Source organism: Rhinopithecus bieti, unplaced genomic scaffold (assembly GCF_001698545.2).
Source record: "Rhinopithecus bieti isolate Rb0 unplaced genomic scaffold, ASM169854v2 scaffold_31548, whole genome shotgun sequence".
Lineage (NCBI taxonomy): Eukaryota > Metazoa > Chordata > Mammalia > Primates > Cercopithecidae > Rhinopithecus > Rhinopithecus bieti.
The window spans coordinates 2237720-2257312 of record NW_016814470.1 but is presented as its reverse complement, the minus strand read 5'-3'; the positions used below and the strand labels follow the sequence as shown (position 1 = coordinate 2257312).

The following is a 19593-nucleotide window of genomic DNA, read 5'->3' as shown; positions in this document are numbered from 1 at the left end:
GAATTACATGGAGGTTTAGACGCAGGTAACCGGAGTGGGTGGGCCTTCCACCTGGAAGATGGAAACCCCCTGCGCACTTCGGGTGGCGCTGTAACCAAGGGTAACCGCACCTCGGTTTACACCGGTATGAAGACCAGCCTCTTCCCCAAACCAGGTGTATCTACGGCGGCCTAGCAGGACCACACACAAACCAAGCACGTCACGTCATTAGAGCTACCTTGCCGCTAACGTCCACTGCCTCCTACTACTTCTGGTCACTACTACCTTTGCTCACAGTTTATTAAGGAGGAGCGAAGAAGAGGAGGGGCGGAGAAGGGGCGGGGAGAACCACCTTTCCTTTTTTACAATTGGTCGTAGTAGACTACAAGTCCTGCCTCCCGTCCTGCCGCCGACAGGCTGCCAGGACTGTCACTCGAGGAGCTGCCGCTGCCGCCACCGCCCCCCCCCGCCCCTTGCCGTGGCCCCGCCCCTTGCCGTGGCTGGGATCTCGCGGGAAGAGCTGCGGGCACGGCGGTGGCTCGGTCTCCCGGCTGCGCGCGGAGCGGGAGGGCTCTCCTCACACAAGCGCTTCCTTGCTGAGAGGCTGGAGCTGCGGCACCGCAGGCCTGAGCCACCCCTTCTTTGCTGTCTCCTTCTCTTCCTCAGGGCTCCCGGGTCTGCTCGCCCTCCGACGCTGCTCAGGTTAGAGAGTCCGGAGCGCGTCTCCGCTGAGGAGCGGTCGGGAGCGGGGACACGGAGCAGCCGGAGCAGGCGGGCTCCTGACGGGGGCGGCTCCGGGGGCTGCGCGGCACTGCCTGGTGGGCGCGAGGCTTGGCGGGGTTTGGGAGTGCGGGGGTCGAGGAGGCGGTGCAGTGGGATCCGGGCGCGGGCGCCCAAGGGCGGTGTAGCGGGTGTCGGAGCTCCCGAGGTGAGGGGGCAATGTATTGGGGTCCTGGGGGCTCTTCTGGCTTGAGGTGGGGGTGGGTGGCGGCACACGGGGTCCTGGGTCTTTGACGTCGAGGGAGATTTATCAGGGTCTTGAGCTTCTTTGAGGTGGTGTAGCGGGGTTCCTGGACAAGAGGTCCTTTTATCCGGGTCCCAAGCTCTTTGGGGCAGAGAATGCAGTTTAGCAAGGTTTACACCGGTGTCAACCTGGTCACTGGAGGCAGGTCATCGGGGTCTTGGGGGTTCTTTGAGCGGGCGTGGGCGTCCGTTTTGCATTGCTGGGATGAAGAAGCAGTGTGTCCGGGTTCTGGGGAGAGGGGTCTGTTCATCGGTGTCTCTGGGTAAGAGAGCGATGTATCCGTTCCACGGGGTCGGGGCCGCCTTGGGGGATTGTTGGGGGCTGAGGGTGTACGGCGGCGACCAGCGTCTGTGCCGGGGTTTCTGCTTTGCCCAGAGGGGGGCGGTAACCTGGCATGGTCTCCAGTCTTTTGGGGGCGACAGGGCGAGTTAGCTGGCCCCCGGGCGATCTCTCGGGTGGGCGCGGCTCGGTGGGCGCTGGGTACGCTGAGGGCGGGAGAGGGCTTTAGTGCTACCGCGAGCTTGCCCAGTCTGCGGCTGGGCAACATCCTGAAACGTTTTTGTTCAGGTCTCCTTCTCTCTGGATGAGATTTACTCAATGCTTAGTTGGAGGATTGATCGGTGTTTGTTGCCTAGTTGAAGAAGCAGTGCGTTTGTTCTGCAGTTTTCTTTTCTCTGCCCCGGGATCCCTGTGGGGGCGCGCTGGTCTCGCTGGAGCTCCGGGAGCTAGAGTGGCAGCACCTTAGGTGGGTATTTGGTCTGCAGGTTCTTTAGGAGGCCGGTGTCCGCAGGTTGAGCGTGGGTACCGCTCCTGAGCAACTGAAATCTGTTGAGGGTGGGGAAGACTGATTTTGGCTTGCTTTCCTAGGTGGTGGTCTGCTTTGCTGATCCTGCATTATTAGATCTGTTCTGAAGTCTTGCCTGAGTGAGTGTTAGGCACAGTCAAATAGTGCTGGGAAGCGTGTTCTGTCTGGCTTCTTTCTGTCCTTTGAAAAGCATTTGTAGAGAGGGTTAACGTCAAATTCAGCCTCCAGAAAACATTGGAATTTGAAATCCCAAAGCTAGAGCTCTGCAAAAGCTTTTTCTGCGACCTGTAAGGATGGTTAATCGAGCTCTTTTAGAAAATCCTGCTTAACAGTTTCATTGTATTGTAAAAGTGTATTTAGCCTTGGATATTATAGAGGTTTTGGTAACTAGCGTAGGCTTAGGTGGAATTTAAATAAAATGACCTGTGTGATGTGTATTGGTTAAAAAACAAAACAAAAAACAACGTATAGGTCAGAAAGTCTGTGTGTTTGCCTGATGTTTCTTTTGGTTAGTTACTCTATCACAGAGGCCTGTAGATGAAATTTAATGGGGCAGGCAGTGAAGTCCGTACTCAGAGCTATTCTGTAGATGTGTAATCTGGGGTTAACAGACAAATTTGAGTATACCAAAGCAAATAATTTTGCCTGCCTTATTTTTCTTCGTGTCAGTTTTTTTTTTCTCTCGTTTTTTGGTTTGTTTATTTTGAAACAGGGACTCATTCCGCCTTCTAGGCTGGATTGTAGCATCGCTACCATGGCTCACTGCAGCCTGGACCTCCAGAGCTCAAGCAGCCCTCCCAGTTCAGCTTCCCACCCCCACCCCCAGTAGAGTAGCTGGAACTACATACATATGCCATCATGCCTAATTTTTTTATTTATTCAATTAATTAAAGACAAAATCTTGCGCTGTTGTGCAGTCTGGTCTTGAACTCTTGGCCTCAAGTGATCCTTCAGCCCCAGCCTCCCAAAGTGCTGGGATTTACAGGTGTGAGTCACCATGCCAGGCCTCTTAGATACAATTTTTAAAAATATGTCATTTCTTCTGATCCTAGAACCAGACAGATTAGGGATAATGTACCTAATTTTGGAATTTTACATCGTTTTGAAAAACAAGGGAATCCTGCACAGCAATATTTAATACTTTGAAGGGGTTAATATAAGTTTTGTTGTTGTTTCTATTCAGACCAAAATACCTGGTTGACATATACAGCTGTCACAACTGATTGCTTGAGCAGATATTTGGTTGGAATGACAACCCCCAAACCTGTAAGCAGATCTTATTTTCCTATTTTGAGATAAAGACAAAGAACAAATTAAGCAGGTTTCAGAACCTTTTTTTTTTTTTTTTTTTTTTTTTTTTTTTTTTACATCAGCTTTCATCATTTCTAAGTAAGAAATAGACTGATAAGTCAACAAATATTTGATTATCTGCTATGTGTCACAGCTCTGGAGGTACACTGATTAAAGCTGTCATGTGGCTTTCCCCTTTAAGTCAAGAGAGAGAGGAAGGCAACAAATAAATACAGTTAAAAATTGTGATACTGCTAAGGAAGAAATACAGAAGGTACTTGAGATTCAGCTCTCTTTTTTTTAGTAACCCCTGAATGATGATACAATTGATGTCTGTTGTGATAATCAGAAACCAAGCAAAATAGTTAATTGCCTTCTAAATTATTAAAGAAAGATTAAATTACAATCAGTAGAGTTTTAGGTATTAAATATATGTTGATTCTTTGTAGATTCTTGTGCTATGTAAGCATACAAAAGTCTATAAGGATACACATCAGACTTAACCATGTTTGAATTCTTCAGGAGGGAGTTGCAGAGGCATAGAAGAGAGCAGTTTAGTTTTATAGTTTTATATTACTTGAATCTATTTCAATATATTACTTGAATCTATTTCAATGAGCAGACATTACTTTTAAGTACAAGTTAGAGAAACCCCAAAATTAAAACATTTCAGTCACTGTGCAAATTGGTGAAATGTACAGTGTTTATAAGGCTTTTGTCAGTGTTGCCACTTGCACCTGTGTATACTAATGAAGGAAAAGAGTATTTCAAGTATCTGAAAATTATAAGGGTTTGTAGGGTGGGGTGGGCAGCACAACAAAATAAGAAAAGACATAGACCTAAGTAAAAGGTTAAAACATGTTAAGGTTGTTGGATATTTAATTATGTAAAGATAAATTAATTTTAGGATTTTCTTTTATCAAATTTAATTTTTTCCTGAGTTTGAAAAGGACGTTTTAGATATCCTAGAGGACAATAGGGTGGGGAATAGGTATTCTTATTGTGGTGCAGACTTCAGGAAATTTCTTTTGTCAAACACATCTGATATATTTTGCTTGTGAAGCATACGAACCATAAAAATAATTTTATGGTTTCATTATTACACTGCTGAAAATGACAGTACCAAAGTGTCTTTTGAATTATCATTCAGAGTCCTAGAATCATAAATATGATATGCTAAAGCAGTTTCTAGAAAGGAAATCGTAAGACATGAATTCCAGTCTTCACTGTGCTACTCATGGTGTGTCCTTGGATAATTCCTTAGTCTTTCAGGGCCCCAGTTTTCGTATATACATATATGAATTATACTTACATACATTTTATATATAATATATACTTTTGCTTTGATCATATATACGTATATGACATGTGTATGCTGTTATATACATGTCATATATGTATATAATATGTATAATATGTAAAATATATGTATACAAAGATATGTGTACACACACTTATACATAGAGTTTTTATGTTGCAAGTCTGAAGTATTATATGTACAAAAAGGAAGAGATACCTTAAGAGTAGCTAGTTCTCAGGATACAACTAGTTCCATGTAATTTTTACATATTATGCCTAATTTTAGAAGCCTCTTTTTTTAAAGATACATGGCAAGTATTTAATTCTAGAATATAGATTCATGAAGGTGAATGATTTTCTTTGGATAATTTAGCTTTATCTGTTAAAGCATTATTATTTTTAGTTCCAGTCCCTGGTTCTTTAGTAGATTATCTATATAATAATATGTCCTTACTTAACTCTGGATATAGAATGAGGTCTCTAGTGGTTGCCTCCAGTCTTGCCCCCCTTAATCCATCCTTACACTACTGCCAAGGTGATTTTTTCTAAAGTGCAAATCTATCCAAATCTATTCATTGCTTCTTTTCTTGTTTCTTTTCTCTTTCTTTCTTAGAAATGTTACTCAGATTTATTTCTTTATCTTTCAACTTTTAAGTTCAGGGGTACATGTGCAGAATGGGCAGGTTTGTGATACAGGTAAACATGTGCCGTAGTGGTTTACTGCACAGATCATCCCATCACCCAGGTATAAAGCCCAGCATCCATTAGCTGTTCTCTTCCTGATGCTCTCTCTCCCTGCCCTTCTTTTTTAAAGCCCATACTTTATCAGCCCAAGTCTCTATCATTACAAGGCCTTTCATCATCTGGCTAATCTTATGCATTTACCCCACCATAAATCTGAAGCTCCACTTGTACTAATACGAGCAGTTTACTGAATGAGCCATACTGTTTCCTGACTCAGAGCCTTCACATATGTTCTCTCCACTGTTTAGAATGCCTTTCCTTCTTTTGTCTTGCTGACAAAGTCTACTGATTTTTTTAAGATACAACGTAAGCACTGTGTGCTTTTTTTTTTTTTAAGCTTTTTTTTAGCTTTTTTTTTTAATTACCATTTTTTCTTTTCTTTCTTTACTGTCTCCTTTTTAACTCTTCTGGTCCTCCCTCTTCCCGACCCTAGGTGTTATATACTCACTGTATCATGTTCATTCATTCTTTTGTGTTTACTAATGTGTAGTAATTATGTCTCTCTTTCCTCCTGGACTCAAAGGCAGGTTTATATTTGTCTTATTATTTTTGACTTCCTGTTGCTTATTTACACATAGTTGGCTATCATTACATGTTTTACTCAATACCAAGATTGATGTGTTCATGATGTCAGAAATGAGTTAAACTCAAATCTCAGTCTTGTCCTGTTTTCGTAAAATTTGGGGGCTTCTAAAGTATCTTATTCTCTTGCCCTGTGACCACAAGCTGATATGAGAATGGTAGTTCTTAGCTTTGTGTTTAAGAAATAAGACTTGTAGCACTTTAAGAGGTGAGGGTTATTCTGTTAAACTTGCAGAAAAGTCTTGTAGAATTTTGAGGCAACTACTAATCCTTATCTCTAAAATTGCTAGGAGAGATATTAACTAGTTTGGGTGTTTTAAATCTTGGACATCATTATTTGGTAGCTGTTTTACCTTGGCTGCTTTTTACTTGGAAAATGATAGTAGCTGATGTGTGCAGGTTTTTATTTAGGCTTTAATAATTGCTTTACATACATTGCCTTTAATTTTCAAAATAAATCCTGATCATTTAATAATTTGCTCAGTGTCATTATCTACTAAGATGCAGACTATGACTACATGTAGGTCTGACTGTCTCCAGATTCTGTGCTTTTTCTAATACTACATTGTTTTCTGAATATGACTGCTTATTCAGTGTTTAAAATGAGTAACAGATATTTAATTCATTTTGTAAATTGAAGAAGTAAGTTGTAAGGTTTGTCCATTCAATTCGTCCAAAAAAGCTAAAGTAGACAATTTGAGATTGATTGGACTTTAGAGACCATTTAATCCAACTCCTTCCTTTAGCATATGAGGAAACACATATGCAAGAGTGGTGGAATGGTGTGCTGAAGATCACACAGTTAGTTGGTCTATAAGATTTTCTTTGTTAAGCTGGTTGTGAACACTGGTGTTATAAAACTATTACTTGAGGCCAGGCATGGTGGCTCATGCCTCTAATCCCAGCACTTTGGGAGGCCGAGGCGGGCAGATTACCTGAAGTCAGGAGTTCAGGACCAGCCTAGCTAACATGGTGAAACCCCGTCTCTACTAAAAATACAAAAATTAGCCGGGCATGGTGGCACACGCCTATAATCCAGCTATTTGGGAGGCTGAGGCAGGAGAATTGCTTGGGCCTGGGAGACGGAAGTTGCAGTGAGCCGAGATTGTCCAGCCTGGCCAACAGACCTAGACTGTCTCAAAAAAAAAAAAAAAAAAAAAAAAAAAAGGCCAGGTGCGATAGCTCACACCTGTAATCCCAGCACCTTGGGAGGCCGGGGCGGGTGGATCACTTGAGGTCAGGAGTTCAAGACCAGCCTGGCCAACATGGCGAAACCCCATCTCTACTAAAAATACAAAAATTAACCAGGCACGGTGGCGCGCACGTGTAATCCCAGCTACTCAGGAGGCTGAGGCAGGAGAATCGCTTGACCTGGGATGCAGAGGTTGCAGTGAGCTGAGATCACACCACTGCACTCCAGCCACTCCAGCCTAGGTGACAATGTGAGACTCTGTCTCAAACAAAACAAAACAAAGCAAAAAAGTATTACTTGAAAGAGATACCAGATGCCTGATTTTCACCCTCAAGGGGAAAAAAAAAAGCCTAGAATGACTTTTTATAAAAGTAATGTTGAGGATCTGAGAGTCTTAAGGACAATCAGAGAAAATCCTGACTTTGGATCATGACACATGGAGACACGCCAGTGCCTTTATGCACATGGTTCCCTAATCTTGGTTCCTTTTCTTCCTCTTTTTCTTTCTTAAAATTTGTCCACCGTTTACTGATATTATGCCTGCTGAATTGTTATTAGCATCAGTCTTACCAGTTATCATTTAAGTGCCAACCATGGGCTACTAGGAATACAGAAATGTATAAAATCTAGTCACTGCCATAAAGAAGCTTGGTCTGTTTGGGAGCGGAAGGCAGTATATATCTAATTGCAAGGTAGTATATAAAGATAACCATGAGTAGTACAGCTTTAGCAGCTCAGAAGATTGGATAAATGTGGGCTGGGCTAGTGGTTACAGAAATTTCTATATAGAAAAGTTTCTATTTAAGTCTTTAAGTGAAGAGTTGGAATGGTGTGAAAGGAGAAAAAGACTTGGGAATTTTTTTTTTTTTAAATTATCTCAGCTTTTACTAATCTTACCTTCCTCACTTTCCTTCAGCCACACTCCTCACTGTTTCATAAGATCTGTAACATGTTCTTTCAGATATCCAAATGTCTCCCTCCCTCACTTCCTTCAGGTCTTAATTAAAGTATCATCCTTTATCTGAGAACTTGACTGGTCATCTTGTTTAAAATGACAGTATCTCTTCCACACATACTCTTCCTGTCCTTCTTGCCTGCTTTGTTTCTTTTTTGTGCTTTTCACTATCCAAAGTACTCTAGATTTTTATTGTCTTTCTACCCCTACTAAAAAATATATAAGAGCCGGTGACACAGTGATGCACGCCTGTAGTCCCACCTACCTGGGAGGCTGAGGTTAGAGGATTGCTTGAGCCCGGGAGTTTGAGATCAGCCTGGGCAAAAAAGTAAGACCCTATCTCAAAAAAAAGAGTTAAATGAAAAATTAAAAAACATAAGACCCTCCAGGATAGGAATTTTTACCCATTTTAGTCAATACTATATCACCAACATACAGAACAGTGCCTTTTACAAAGTAGGTGCTCAAATTTTTGTTGAATTAATGACAGTAGAACTTTAAAAGCAGGAGCTTAAAAGATCATTTGATCTAAGCCTCTCATCTCTACTTTTCTTTCTTTCTTGCTGGCAGGCATGGAGGAAGAGGAACTTTCCATTCTATCTATTCCGTTTTTTTTTGTTTTTTTTTTTTTTGAGACAGAGTTTCACTTTCGTTGTCCAGGCTGGCGTGCAGTGGCGTGATCTGGCTCACCGCAGCCACAACCGCAGCCTCTCGGATTCAAGTGATTCTCCTGCCTCAGCCTCTTGAGTAGCTGGGATTGCAGGCATGTGCCACCATGCCCAGCTAATTTTGTATTTTTAGTAGAGATGGGATTTCTCCATGTTGGTCAGGCTGGTCTCAAACTCCTGACCTCAGGTGATCCACTCACTTCAGCCTCCCAAAGTGCTTGGATGACAGGTGTGAGCTGCTGCACCCGGCCTATCCATTCTATTTTTTAAAAAATTTGATAGGACTTGAAGAAAAAAACATATACAATAAAGTACACAAATCATAAGTGTACAGCTTAATGAATTACATATGTAAACTTGTAACCAACAATCAGATCAAGATAGAGAACATTTCCAGGACCTTGGAAGCTTCTTCCTTTTCTCTCTTAGTCATTGCTTAACAAAAGTTACCAATTTTCTGATCCCCATCACTATAGATTAGTTGTGCTTATTCCTGAAATTCGTATAAGTGGAATCAAATCATTCTTTTATGTCTAATTTCCTCTGTTGAACATCACATCCGTGAGATCCATGTTTTTTGAGTTAGTAGTAGTAATTCTTTTTCATTGCTCTGTATTATTTCATTGTATGAGTATCTATTTGTGTCTTCTGTTGACAGACATTTGGGCTGTTTCCAGTGTTTAGTTCTTAGAAACAAAGCTACCATAAACAATTTTGTGCATGTGTTTTGGTGACCATAAAAATTCATTTTTTGGTGAAGCGCTTCATTTAAATATATAATAAAACGTATCTCCATATATACGCACACATATACACACATAATTCTTAAGCTCACATGGTTCCTATCACATGCTAGATGATCACTAAATGATTAAAGATGAATTAACTAATCTTTTATTATAATATTATTTCAAATGTATTAAAATAATTTTTTCTCTCTAATAACATTTATGAAAATCTTAGTACATAATCTTTCTCCATATCTGATCTGTTTGAAGAATAGGAATAAAAACATTCAATCAAAAGATAAGACCTTAAAAAAATTAGACATTGCCATGTTGCTTTCTAGAAAGATGCTAATTTATATGCCAATATGGAACATTAGTTTTAAAAAAACTTTTGCTATTTGATAAGCAAAATATCTTACTTTAATTTGTCTTTCTTCGATTATAAGTGAAGTTGAAACATTGTAAGTTGTTTCATAAACAATTAGTTGTTAAAATATTTATAATAAAACAATTTTAAAAGAATGCCTCAGACATTGTCTCGTAAGGTAAAAGATATTTTAACTAGAATTAATGTTCTTTATTGTAGTTTTCCTTTTAATAGATAAAACATTTTGCATAGTTATTAGAAAAACATAAAAAATTCAGAGACAGAAACAGTTGTCCCAGAAGCAGCCACTGTTAACAGTTTTTTATGTATACTTCTGAACATATTATAGACTATGCATGTATATGTATATGTGTATAAATATGTGTATATGTGTATGTGTATAAATGTATGTATATATATTTGTGTGTGTGCATGCATGCGTGTAATGTGTGTGTATATATGCCAAAACATTAGATGAATTATGGAAACCATTCATTAAAATACTGTCTGGTTTGGATGTGTTATTGTGTACCGTTTTGTGTACTAACAATTAGAAAGGGTCTAGCTATGATTGGTATCTGGCTACTGGCCCAGAAGGAAGAAAAGCAGGGTCTGGCAAAGTATTTGGCAGTAATCTTCTATAAGACAAGTGGCCTTAGCTCTCCTTATTACTGGATCAGTTCTTTGACAATAGCACTTCTGTTTATAGTACTGATTGTGTAGTATTATTCCAAAGTGAAAAGCCAAGTTTTTGAAAATTAGACAGATGATACCTGAAAGAACTCTTTAGAAGTACGAAAGCTATTTGGAGGTATTTAGGAGAACATTTAGGGAAAAGATACTTTATTCTTAAACATTTTAGGATTCATTTGCTTGACAGTTACAGTTTTTGCAGAATTTCTATGACTACTGTTTAACAGTGAAAATTTGAGTTTGAATAATTGCAAATAAAATTCTTCATTTACTTAAACTTTTATTTACCTAATTTAAAACCAATCAGCCTCAATATAAACATATTTTAAAAATATTTTAAGACATTTTTCATGATAATATATGTTAGTAATTTGTCTCATACATAAAAGATATTTCTGAGCTTGACTTGAATGTCACTGTTAGATAAATGGTTTGAGCAACAAGAGTCAGAAATTTTAATTGGATTCTGCAGGATTTTAATGGTTTAGGGAAAAGGGAAAAGGTATTTGCTTTTGGGATAGATTCTTTTTTTTTTTTTTTTTTTAAGACGGAGTCTCACACTGTCACCCGGGCTGGAGTACAATGGCATGATCTCGGCTCTCTGCAACCTCGGCCTCCCGGGTTCAAGCAGTTATCTTGCCTCAGCCTCCTGAGTAGCTGAGATTACAGGTGCCTGCCACCATGCCTGGCCAATTTTTTTGTATTTTTAATAGAGACGGGGTTTCACTATGTTGGCCTGGCTGGTCTCAAACTCCTGACCTTGTGATCCACCCACTTTGGCCTTCCAAAGTGCTAGGATTACAGGCATGAGCCACCGCGCCCAGCCCTGGAATAAATTCTTTTTAAGGCCCGTATTTCAAAAACTAAAATTTGGGGATGACTATTATTTACTGAATACTAACTCATTGATGTAGTCCAGGATAAGTGAGGGGTATTATAAGAGTTCCTGTTTACTAGAATTCATGTATCCTACTAAGGATAGATTATAAAACTGTAAGGGCCACTGAAAGAATTTACATCTAATTGTGATTAATAATATTTGGGGAATTTGAAGAATTTGTCAGAGGGGAGAGATCATCTTGATTTTTAAAAAATGTTCAATTTTGAAGTATATCTTTATAGGAGAATTGCAAAGATAGTACAGAGGATTTCCGTGTGCCATATACCCTTCACTCAGCTTTCTCTAATGTTCATATCTTATATAATCATGTTATATTGGTCAAAACTAAGAAATTCATACTGATTTTTTAAAAGGGAATTCAATTAACCTGTTTTTTTGAAGACCTACTATATATAAAAGAGTATTTTGGCTGCTGAAGTATGTACAATATGGGAAAAGGAGTAAAGGTTACAGATAATAGCAATAGAGTGATGAGCTTGTTGTCATTCCTTGAACAAATTCTTAAACAGATTATCGAACACATGTGTTGTTGGTACTTACAAAAGAAGGCACTGATCACTCGGAACCAGCATGGGTTCACAAGAACAAGTAATGACACCTAGCTTTACTTCCTTTCTTATAGGATAAGTGAACTATACCTGTAAGTAGGTATGTCAGAAGATACTCTGGCCATAGTATATATAAAATTATCACTATATTTATTGGATTTTAAATTACGTGCTGGGCACTGGATTAAATGCTTTTACATAGGTTGCCTCATTGAGTTATTGTTTTACAGATGAGGAAAGGGACCCTCAAGGTTATACATATAGCATTTGACATCCTTTTATGATACCTTTTTAGGCTAGATAGAAAATGTGGTCTCAAGAGTTACATAGGTAGGTGGATTAGTAATTGCTTAAATGGCCATATCCAGAGCTTGATGATTGCTGGGCTTATGTTAAAATTAAACTACAGTACATTCTTAGTGGTGTGCCTCAAGAAGTTATCATGTCCTATGTAAGATTTTTATCAGTTACTCTCAAAATTGTAAGGGAATGCTGGTATATGCACAGAATCAGGATCTTCACTCACTCTTACTGCCTTATTTCTAATAGTTAAAATGACAGACTGTATTAAGAAAATACTTGTTGTGAAATGTGTTGTAAGATTTTATATTTGACGTGTAAATATTTGATAAAGACAGGCCTATAATTGAATTTTTTTTTCAGAAGTCTGCACAAATACAAGATGGGAATCTTGGAGGGCTAACAGCAGTAGGTGTGTGTTTAAGCAGAGGTGTGTGCCTGGGTGTGTCTCCTTATTTGTCTACAGTTGGTGAGTGGTTTATTATAACTATCCCAAAAGCTAACACCTGCTTAAGCTACACTGTTTTGAAGCATATTGTCCAAAACAGTTGATTTTTATTTTGTACTCTGCATCTAGCTTAGTTCTGTTCTGTTTGCCACATTTTAAGGTAGGCATTGATAAACAATGTAGTGAGAGGAGAGTAATCAGAATGAAGCAGTCTTGAAACAGATAGTTGCAAAGTAATTGAAACATTGAGGTTGTTTAGCATGGAAGAAAGAAGACTTGAGGTATATGATAATACTTTTTAGATTGGGTAACTGGATGATATTTAATGTTCTTCCTGACTCAAATCTGGGATTCTGTGAAACATGAAGGGATGGCACATGGAAGAAGAATTAAGCATATCTTTTGCATTGCAGTCTGAAGGATGGAACTAGGAACAATGAATGAAAGTTAGAGGAAGGAAAATATTGGTTCATAATGAAGAAGACTTTTTATTTTTTTAAGAGATGGGGTCTTGCTGTGTTGCCCAGGCTGAAGACAATTTGAATGGAGTAAACATTGACTCACTGAGCCACTAAAGCATAGATTGAGTAGTGTTTAATCAAGCTATCCTCTAAGGACTTTTCCAATTTTAAAAATTTAAAAAGTTTTCTTCATTGGTTGTAATTCCAACTGGCAGAACATTTTCTTGGGCACTTATTCACACTTATTCATAATACTTATGGCTTCATATAGTATCAGATTCTATTAGGGAAAATGATACCTTCCTGATAATCAAAATCTGAAATTAGAATATGAAATAATTTAACTAGATTTTTTATTTTTTAGAGACAGGATCTCACTCTGTCACCCAGGCTGGCATGCAGTGGTGTGATCTTGGCTCACTGCAACCTCTCCACGCTCAGCTAATTTTTGTATTTTTGTAGAGATGGGGCTTTGCCATGTTGCCCAGGCTGGTTTTCAGTTCCTGAGTTCAAAGTGATCCGCCCGCCTTGGCCTCCCAAAGTGATGGGATTGTAGGCATGAGCCACCATACCTGGCCTTAGATGATTTTTAAAAAGTTTATTCACAATTCCAAAGGAAACAAGATTTTAGTCTTGTTTTAGAAATATCACAGACTAACTGAAGTTGCTTTTAAAGATGATGGCATAAGTATCATTAAGTTCAAATGCTTGTGGTTTCTCTTCTGCATATCTAAAAAAAAAGTTGATGTCAAAAACTGACACCACTCATGCCTGTAATCCCAGCACTTTGGGAGGCCAAGGTGGGCAGATCACCTGAGGTCAGGAGTTTGAGACCAGCCTGGCCTTTATGGTGAAACGCTGTCACTTCTGAAAATACAAAAATAGCTGAGCATGGTAGTGGGTGCCTGTAATCCCAGCTAGGAGGCTGAAGCAGCAGAATCACTTGAGCCCGGGAGGTGGAGGTTGCAGTGAGCTGAGATCGCACCAGTGTACTCCAGCCTGGGCAACAAGAGTGAAACTGTGTCTCAGACAAACAAAAAAACAAACAAAAAAACCCAAAGGTTATTAACTTCTAAATGATTCAGTTGTTTAAATCTAAAATGGAACAGTAAACCATTTTATTCACTGTCATCCTTTACACAAATCAAGAGCTTTTTTTGGCCTTCATGACCTTCATATTTTTTTATCCTGAGAATACTGTCTTTCTTTAAGCCCATCTAAAGTCTGATTTTCAGGACGTCCCCTAATCCATTTTTTTTTTAAAGTCATCTTAGGTTCCTCTATCCAACACTGATATTTTTCTTTCTTTTCTAACAGTTTGGTAATCTATTAGTACTATATCATATACTGTTATTAATTGCTTTATAATATGTAAGGTTTTTTTTTTTTTAATAGGATTATAAGCCCCTTGAAGACTCTTTTACTGGGGCTTGAAAACTACTTAATGAAATTAAAATTTAGAGACCCAGTGGTTGAATTTTAGCTAATGTTGAAACACTTAATAGCATAAGAAAAAGCCTATGCAGAATTTCCGTGTTTAGTTTCTACTTTTTTCTTTAACAATATGATCATTCGTCTTCATCTGATGTATTGTAAAATTTGCAAATAATAGTAATATACCCACTTTAAAACTGAAAATAAAAGATTTTCCATCATCCTTACATTCTTAATACCACCATCTTCTAAATTTTGGAGTCTCCCTTTTGTTGTTTTTCAGTGCATTTGCCAGTGTCTTTGTCATTAGCCTTCAGAAGTGGCAAATAATTTTAAAATGTGTATTTCAGAGTGAAATTTCTCATTAGAAATAAAAATCAGGAGATACATTCTAGTAAATGTACTTACTGTACCTCAGTAGTGTACTTTTTACTTTGTTACATTCATATGAACACCAAAAAGTTTAATAAATAAAATAGAATATATTTTAACATGTTTAAGAAGTATGTCTGTGACAACATCTAATTGAGCTGTTGGTAAAATTAGTTTATAGTCATAAGCTTCGCGTTCTATATTCTTCATTCCCCATACAAAATACTTGTCATACCCAGTGGGTGTTCCAGACTTAGCATGTTTTAAAATCGAGGTAGCGTTGTCATATTTTGGTTTGATTGGCTTTTGCTCAGGGGAAGTTTGGGTCCATATCATAGATCTGTTTGCCTTCTTCACTGAAGCTAGTGACTTCCTGTTATATGATAGGCTTTCACTGCTTCTTCATGTGGGGGCATCTCTGCAATGTAAATTGCTGTTTTCCAGTTATTATTTTACTTAAATTAAAACAAAGTTTCTGAAGACACTCAGGAAATGTGTGAATTTACCGAGTATAAAGCCTTAGAACCCTTGAGTAGAAAAACATCAAATCACAACTAGGGAGGTGAGTATACTGGCTGGCAAATCTTACATTGTACTTCATCGTGTAGCACTACTCATGTACTCATTTTTAGAAGCTACATGTGCATTATATACTAATGCTGTATCTCTCAAATAATTGAAATAATGAAAAATTGATAATTCAGAGCCACTTTTTATTTGGCATGGGATGTGATTGTATTTGCATTACCACATATTAAAACCTAAAGGGAGTTAAATTTTGTGGTCTAGTAGTTTTCAGTGGAACCTTTTTTTTTTTTTTTTTTGAGACAGGGCTCATTCTGTTGCTTAAGCTGGAGTGCAGTGGTGCGATCTCGGCCCACTGCAGCCTCCACCTCCCGGGTTCAAGCGATTCTCCTGCCTCAGCCTCCCAAGTAGCTGGGACTGCAGGTGGGCAATACCACACCTGGCTAATGTTTTTATTTTTAGTAGAGACAGGGTTTTGCCATGTTGGCCAGGCCGGTCTCAAACTCCTGACCTCAGGTGATCTGCCTACCTCAGTCATACAAACTATTGGGATTACAGGAGTGCTTGAGCCACCACCCCTGGCCCATTTTTTTTACCCCCAAACATCTATATGGCACTGCAATATAGAATACAAATAAAAAATAACATTTTTGTATAACTTTAAGTACACATTTACAACATTAACTTAGCATAAAGCGGATTGGCTCTTAAATTGTCGTTTATCTTCAGGGTAGGCTCTTAAATTGTCTTATCTTCACGACATTCTATTGCCACTTTATTCCTAGTATTTAACAGTGCCTCGTACATAGCAGATTCCAAATGTATCTTAGTGAAATAAATGAATGAATGACTTAGGCCATTTTGATGTACTCAATAATTTGAAATTGAATAACTGATGATGATTGTAGTTTCTCAGTCTCTGCATTAAATTTCTATTTTGAATTGATTGTACACTGTCCACCAAAACTGGAAGAGTTGTTTTAGTTGGTTCTTGAGACGAATCAGGACACTCTCAAATTGAACTGTGACTTTGAAAAAAGAAGTCGATAGTGTTTCAACGCTGAGTTAGTAACATTTCGTATTTGCATTCTTTTTTTTGAGACAGAGTCTCACTCTGTCACTGAGGCTGGAGTGCAGTGGTGCAATCTCGGCTCACCGCAGCCTTCGCCTCCTGGGTTCAAGCGATTCTTGTGCCTCAGCCTCCCAAGTAGCTGGGACTATAGGCATGTGCCACCATGCCCAGCTAATTTTTGTGTTTTAGTAGAGACGGGGTTTCACCACACCTAGCTAATTTTTGTATTTTTAGTAGAGACAGGGTTTTGTCATGTTACCAGGCTGGTCTTGAACTCCTGACCTCAGGTGATCCACCTGCCTTGGTCTCCCAAAGTGCTGAGATTACTGGCGTGAGCCACCGTGCCCAGCCTTCTTTGTGTTCTCTATGATAAATATAAAATAAGTCAAACAGGAGATATCACTATTTCTTGATAATTTCTAAAACAACAGTACGATATACTATGAGTCCCTTTGTCTAACTGCTTCACTGAGGTATAACTGGCATATAGTGAATTACACAATTTAGTAAGTTTTGATATATTTGAAATCATTACCACATTCAAGATAGTGACCGTACCCATCATCTCCGGAAGTTTCTTCATGCCCCTGTATTATCTTTCCTTCATGCCCCTCCACACTCCACCATCTCAAAGTAACCATTGATCTACTTAATGTAACTACAGATTGATTGTTTTGTATTTTCTAGAGTTTTATATAAATGGAATTACACAGTATGTACTTTTCTTTATGGTCTGGCTTCTTTCACTCAACATAATTATTTTGAGATTCTTCTCTGTTGTTGCATGTATAAATAATTCATTCATTTTTTTTGTAGTAATATTCCATTATATGGATATGCCAGAATTTATCATTCATTTGCTGATGAACATTTGGGTTATTTACAGTTTTATTTACAAATAAAGCTGCTATATTAGTGTATGAGTCTTTATATGGACATATATTTTCATTTCTTTTGGTTAAATACTTAGGATGACTAGGTCACAGGGTAGGTATCAGTTTTACCTTTTTTTGGGAATAACATGTTTATCATAAAGGGCTAATTTTCTTAATATACAAAGAGATCTTGTAACTTGGTAAGAGTAAGACCAAAATCCAACAAAATATGGGCAGAGGACAAAACCAGGTAGCTAATATCAAAAGATATACAAATGGCTTTAAGCATAAGAAAATATTTTTGGGAAGCTGAACAAAAAATATATTGTTTAAAATGTAAACCTCTAGAGTCAGTCTGCTTGGGTTTGTATGTTCTGTAACAATCAGTGTAATCAAGTTCCCTAACCTTCTTGTGCTTCAGTTTTCTCATCAGTAAAATGTGGATAATAATAGCAATATTATCTACCTCAAGGGACTGTTACGAGTATTAGATAAGTTAATATATGTGAAGTTCTCAGAAAAGTATCTGACACACAGTAATTGCTCTATGAAAGTTTATTTTTATTATTATTCGAATACAAATTTAAACGAGAACATTTTTTGGTTATCAGATTGACAGGGATTAAAAAGCTCAGTAATACACAACAGTGGCAAAGATATCTGGAATCACTGTCATATACTATAGGCAGGAACACAAATTGTGCAATTTCTTTGGAGGACAAGTTGACTGTACATCTTAAAATGATAAATGTTCATACTTTTTCATTCATTCAATTTTAAATAATTTATCTTTGCTCTTCACAGTATTAATTATATTGTCAAAAAACCTAAATGACTCTTAGTAGCGGTCTGGTTAGATAAATGATATAGCCACACAGTGGGATGTCATATAGCCATAAAAAAAGAAAAGAGGAGCACTTCTCCATAAGCTCATCTCTAAGACACATTATTGGGTTAAAAAAAAAAAAGTTGCAGAGCAGTGTTTATGGTATGCCGCTTATATTGCTATAAATAAGTTGTGTATGTGTTGGTGTAACTACACATGCATATGCACATATTAATAAACACATTTTGCTTCAAAATGCTTAGACTTTTCTAGAAGGATGCACAAGAAAGGGAATAGTAGTTGCTTCTGAAGAGGGACTAAAAAAAGGGATTAGGAGATTGGAAATCAGATCTCAGTATGACTGTGGTTGGGTTTGGTTGTGTACACTTTTATACTGCTTGAGTATTTATTTCTTGTCAAGAGAATATTTACATTAAAAAATTTGTAGTATGTAATTATAGATTCACGGGAAGTTGAAAGATTCGTGCAGAGAGGTACCATATACCCTTCATCCAATTTCAAACGCTGCGGATAATATCTTATATAACCCTAGTGCACTATCAAAACCATGAAATTGATGTTGGTACAATCCACAGAGTTTATTCAGATTTCACCAGTTTTAGAGGTACTCATTGTATGTGTGTAATTGTTTGCATTTTTATCATGTGTGGTTTTGACCACCACAATCAAGATACAGAACTGTTTCATCACAACAGAAATCCCTGTATAGTCATATCTCTCATCCTAACCACACTGGCAACCTAACTCCTGGCCTTAAAGAGCATATAGTCTTTTTTTTTTTTTTTTTTTTTTTTAATTATTATTATACTTTAAGTTCTAGGGTACATGTGTGCACTGTGCAGGTTTGTTACATATGTATACATGTGCCATGTTGGTGTGCTGCACCCATTAACTCGTCATTTACATTAGGTATATCTCCTAATGCTATCCTTCCCCGCTACCCCCTCCCCACAATAGGACCCGGTGTGTGATGTTCCCCTTCCTGTGTCCTAGTGATCTCATTGTTCAGTTCCCACCTATGAGTGAGAACATGCGGTGTTTGGTTTCCTGTGCGATAGTTTGCTGAGAATGATGGTTTCCAGCTGCATCCATGTCCCTACAAAGGACACGAACTAATCCTTTTTTATGGCTGCATAGTATTCCATGGTGTATATGTGCCACATTTTCTTAATCCAGTCTATCACTGATGGACATTTGGGTTGATTCCAAGTCTTTGCTATTGTGAATAGTGCCACAATAAACATACGTGTGCATGTGTCTTTATAGCAGCATGACTTATAATCCTTTGGGTATATACCCAGTAATGGGATGGCTGGGTCAAATGGCATTTCTAGTTCTAGATCCTTGCGGAATCGCTACACTGTTTTCCACAATGGATGAACTAGTTTACAGTCCCACCAACAGTGTAAAAGTGTTCCTATTTCTCCACATCCTCTCCAGCACCTGTTGTTTCCTGATTTTTTAATGATTGCCATTCTAACTGT

General features: G+C 38.3%; 1 protein-coding gene across 4 annotated transcripts in view; it reads left to right on the top strand.

The window, feature by feature from the left end:
• Positions 1–485: 485 nt before the first annotated feature.
• The window catches only part of GLCE (glucuronic acid epimerase), a 122290-nt gene continuing 103182 nt past the window's right edge, over positions 486–19593 (top strand). For 3 of the 4 annotated variants that reach the window (XM_017851201.1, XM_017851197.1, XM_017851202.1), the window contains exon 1: positions 486–681. The gene's annotated coding sequence lies outside the window, so the exon portion shown is untranslated. Of the gene's footprint in view, positions 682–12438; positions 12545–19593 lie in introns of all 4 variants that reach the window. The other variant, XM_017851198.1, reaches the window with a different exon arrangement.